Genomic DNA, 5,000 nt, shown 5'->3' on the forward strand with positions numbered 1-5,000 from the left:
TTTCCGATCTAAATTATTTTCACTTTTACAAGAGTTGGAGAGAAGTGAGAAATGAGCAGCGACGTGTGTGGACGTTGCTTTATTGCTAGTGAGCGTTGTTTTATTGCTTGTGGACGTTGCTTTTGTCGCCATGGAGATGAAGCCATATGTCTGGAGAGAGGCTGCAGGTGGCAGTGTGTCTGAGTGGGTAATTTGACGCCCCCGACCGCCGGCCCCTCAGATGGGCAGGCCGGGCCTGTGATGTAATATGGCTCTGATTTACATGCACTCACAAGCTGAAGCTAGCTTCCATCACTATCACTTCACGAGTCCTCTCTGTGACCAAGTCCCCCCGCACACACACACACACACACACACACACACACACACACACACACACACACACACACACACACACACACACACACACACACACACACACACACACACACACACACACACACACACGCACACACACACACGCACACACACACACACACTGTCTCTCTCTGCACCCCCCCCCTTTATCTATCTCCTTTTCCTTTCATATCTCATTTATCCATCACAGTTGAGTCAAAGAAAAAAACTTTTATTTGCAATGTACATTGAACATAGTTTGCAATGTACGTACCTGTAGGCCTAAAGCTGAATCCCATTTCAACCCTTAGCCCTATGCCTTTCCCCTTCGCCTCCGTTTTGCACATTCACGTGTAGGGGTAGTGGCGTCCCAATTAATGTTAAGACAGAGGGGTAAGCTTAGGTGTAAGGGAAAGGGCTTTCTACTCCTTCAAATGGAGATTCTCCGAGGGCACACTTAAAACGGAGGGCTACGACAGATTTCCCTGAATGCATTGTGAATGCCTTTGAAAATTGGCGGCATCCACAACAGCACACAAATATGATTGTTTCTGCTGTAATTGATGGGTTTACAGTGGTAATAATTATTCCATTGTACTAAGTTTGACATTGTCCCAATGTGTAATGGCCATTTTCTCCATGATCCACATGAAAAAATCGCTATTAACGTCTACACAATGCATGGAAGTCATGAAGGTTTTGCAAAGGTCGCGCAACACTGTTGTCTTTTAAAAAAAAAATAATTTGTATAATTACAAGCAATATCATCGGTTTAACCATAGAGTGGCTGTTTTTTTAATGCTATGGGTGTCATTGCGTGATTGTTGAATGGGTGTCTCAATTAATAAGGGTTGCGTTTCAAGCCCTACGCCTTACTGCTCCGTTTGAAGGGATGAGGGGCAAGTGGAAGTAGGGGCGTAGGCAGGGTGCGATTTGTTGAAGAACCAGAAGGGGGGATACGTTTCAGATTTTAAGCATCGTCAATGGAGTTAGTACTTACAGCAAATATTAAAATCCTGTAGGAAAAGTGGAGGTATCAAAACCAGAAGGGGGGACAATCCCCCCATCCCCCCCTACAAATCGCACCCTGGGCGTAGGGGTAGAAATTAGAAATGGCATTCCGCCTAAGTGTGGGAGTAAAAATGTTATGGGTGCACGTGACACACTGTATGCGCAGGGTGGATTGAGAGGGTGTTATGGAGGGTGTATTGGAGTGAGGAGGCGTGTCAGCAAGGTCATGAGGGATGGAAGCTGTTGGAGGAGCGAGCACCAAAAGCAGCAACCAGTCCATAGCTGTGGCAGGGCTGTGTGAGGGACAGTGAGGTCAGGTAAGGGGATGGGGAGGTGAGGAGAGGAGATGTGGATGGGAGTGATGGGAGGTTGGGAGTGTAAGGTAAGGGAGGCATGGGAGTGCATAGCTATGCCTGCACTCTCCTGAGTGGGGGATGGGGTTTACTTATAGGGCCCCCTATACAGCTTGCCAAGCTTACAAAAGGGCCCCCACCACCAATACAGGAGGGCCCTGGGCCCAGGGGCAAGTGCCCTGCTCGCCCCCCCTGGTTAGGGGATGTGAATAGGTGTGTATGTAAGGTACGTAGACGAGAATGAGAGTGTACGTTAGAGATGATTGAGAGTGCATCAGTGTGCCTATGCTCCCCAGTGTAGCAGGCCATGGAGGCTCAGTTGGGCTAGGAGGCTAGTGGTGTGGTGGTGTGGTGAAGTTAGTGGAGGACGGGAGAGTAATTTAAGGGACGGTTGGGAGTGCCTCTGCTCCCATGTGTAGAGCACAGAGTTGGGCTGCTCCCCTCCCTCTCCCTGTGGGCCTCTGCTAGCGCTAGCTGCACTCCTGCTCCTGCTCCCACTACTCCACTCCTAAGTCCTGCCTTACAGGGCTCAGTTGGGCTAGAGCAGTGGTGTCAAACTCAGGCTGGGGGCCAAATCTGGCCCGCGGAGCCTTTTTATTCGGCCCGCGAGATCATTTCAAATCTGTATTGCAGTTGGCCCACATGCACCATTAATGTATAGCGTAACAAGACTTCAACATGAAATATGGTGTGTAACAGGATGTGCTACACATTTGAACTACTATAAGCTTACATGATGGGAAAGAGTGTGTGTGACATTGAACTATGTATGAAGCGCAGGTACGTACAATTTTTGTCAATTTTAAAAAATAAATCTTGAGTTCGGCCCGCGACTTTGTTCCAGATTTTTATTTTGGCCCAGAGTCAATTTGAGTTTGACACCCCTGGGCTAGAGGGTTAGCGATGTGGCGGTGTACTGTATGTAAGTAAGTAAGGGGAGGGTTGGGAGTGCATAGCTGTGGCTATGCTCCCCAGTGTGGGCCGTGGGGGCTTCTCCGTTGGGCCTCAGTTGGGCTGCTCCCCACTCCCTGTGGGCCTCTGCTAGCGCTAGCTCCGCTCCTGTTCCTGCTCTCGCTACTCCGCTCCTGAGTCCTGCCTTATCGGGGCTCAGTTGGGCTAGAGCAGTGGTTCCCAACCTTTTCTTAAGGGACCTATGTTTTTACTATTGTAAGCTTTGGTGACCCAACCATGCGTGCGCCCACACGAGACGGAGTCACAAGATGCCCTCTGTTTCCTTGGAAAACTAATTTGAGTTATTTTATTCCTCAATTCGTCTTTGGTCAAAATATAGAATAAATGTTTAATGTAGCACTTACAATTTGCTGCTTCTATGCATTTATTAATTCAATGCTTTGTCATTTATTCAACATGGGCTATATATATTTCAAATGAAACCCCTTAAAATCAAGAGGGCTCCGCGATGCCCTGTGGATCTTTGGCGACCCATAAGTTGGGTCCCGGCCCATATGTTGGGAGGGTTAGCGATGTGGCTGTGTACTGTATGTAAGTAAGTAAGGGGAGGGTTGGGAGTGCATAGCTGTGGCTATGCTCCCCCGCGTGGGCCGTGGGGGCTTCTCCGTTGGGCCTCAGTTGGGCTGCTCCCCTCTCCCTCTGGGCCTCTGCTAGCGTTAGCTCTACTCCCGAGTCCTGCCGCTCAGCCTTCAGCTCCACTGAGCACCAGATAGGGCCCGAGCCCTGGGATTACTTTTACACATACACATTAGCCATAACACTCGCAAACACACACACACACATACAGACACATGCACACACGCATGCATACACGAACGCACGCACGCACGCACGCACGCATACACACACGCATGCACACACGCATGCACGCACGCATGCACGCACGCACACATACACACACAAACACACACACGGGAGTGCATGGGAGTGTGTGGGCATGCGAGTATGAGAGAGGATGTGTGTGTTAGTGCCTGTGTGTGGATGTGTGCGTGTGTAGTATGTGTACTGTGTGTGTGCGTGTGTGTTTATATGTATGTGAGAGAGAGAGAGAGAGAGAGAGAGAGAGAGAGAGCGAGAGAGTAAGAGAGGAAGAGAGAGGGAGAGAGAGAGGGATCAACAGTGATGTAACCGTTCAGATGAAAAGGTCATGGGTCAAGTCGGTGCATAATGTACGCACGTCAACCAGGGAGAGAATGTCACTGTCATGATATCAGACTGGAGCACATGAAGAATGAGGAATGGAATGGGGTGGCAGTGGGGGAGTGGAAGTGTTGAAACACAACGGTGACGCCGGGGACACATACACATGAATTTGTCCAAGCAAAGCGAACTTCACCATTCATTCCAATGGGGCACCTAAGTCACGCCCTCTACTTCCTGGTTCATGGGGCAGAGGGAGTCAAAAAATGATTCCTGGGCTTGAAAATGAGTGATTTTTGGATTTGTGGTGCATTGGTGGAGATCAAAGGTTTGGATTGGTGTCAAAAAAACACTCATTTTCAAGCGCAGTAATTATTTTTTGACTCTCCCTGCCCCATGAACCAGGAAGTAGAGGGCGTGACTTAGGTGCCCCATGAGGGAAGCGATGTGCGGCGAAGGCAAGTGGACAGGGGCGACACCAAGTTTAATATCATGCAAATTAGGAGCGATTTTCGACTGAGACGGCCAATCAAATATATGGGCAACAAAATAAATGCTTCAATCGATTTGATTCGCCGCAACAACTTGATAACCGTTGAGCTGTCCTTCGCTTCCCTTGTTTCACCTGCATATGTTTGCTACAGGACACACGTGCGCGGCCACATTTTGTGGACGAACGCTTTGCCATGTCAATTTTGGGAGATCATCTCAAATAAAGTACACAGATGAAAAAGTGAAAAGTGAAAGCCCATTAGGAAACTCCAACTCCCATTGTCATTGTGACACAGCACTCCACAGCACACAAGTGAACACTGCACACTGCACACAACAAAATTGCATTTATGCCTCACCCGTGCAAGGGGGCAGCCCTCAGTGGCGCCCCATGGGGAGCAGTGCGGTGGGTCGGTACCATGCTCAGGGTATCTCAGTCATGGAGGAGGATGGGGGAGAGCACTGGTTGATTACTCCCCCCACCAACCTGGCGGGTCGGGAGTCGAACCGGCAACCTCTGGGATGCAAGTCTGACGTCCTAACCGCTCACCCATGACTGCCCATATGTGTGTGTATGGTGAAATATTTACAAAATCGTGAGGGGCAATATTCTGAACTTGTTGAGTTGAGATTTGCAGTAAAGTAAAAAAAAAATGGTGGGAAACATTAATGACAGCCCTGTTGGCCATCTGCCTC

The sequence above is a fragment of the Engraulis encrasicolus genome, chromosome 10, assembly GCF_034702125.1.
Source record: "Engraulis encrasicolus isolate BLACKSEA-1 chromosome 10, IST_EnEncr_1.0, whole genome shotgun sequence".
In the NCBI taxonomy this organism is placed as follows: Eukaryota; Metazoa; Chordata; class Actinopteri; order Clupeiformes; family Engraulidae; genus Engraulis; species Engraulis encrasicolus.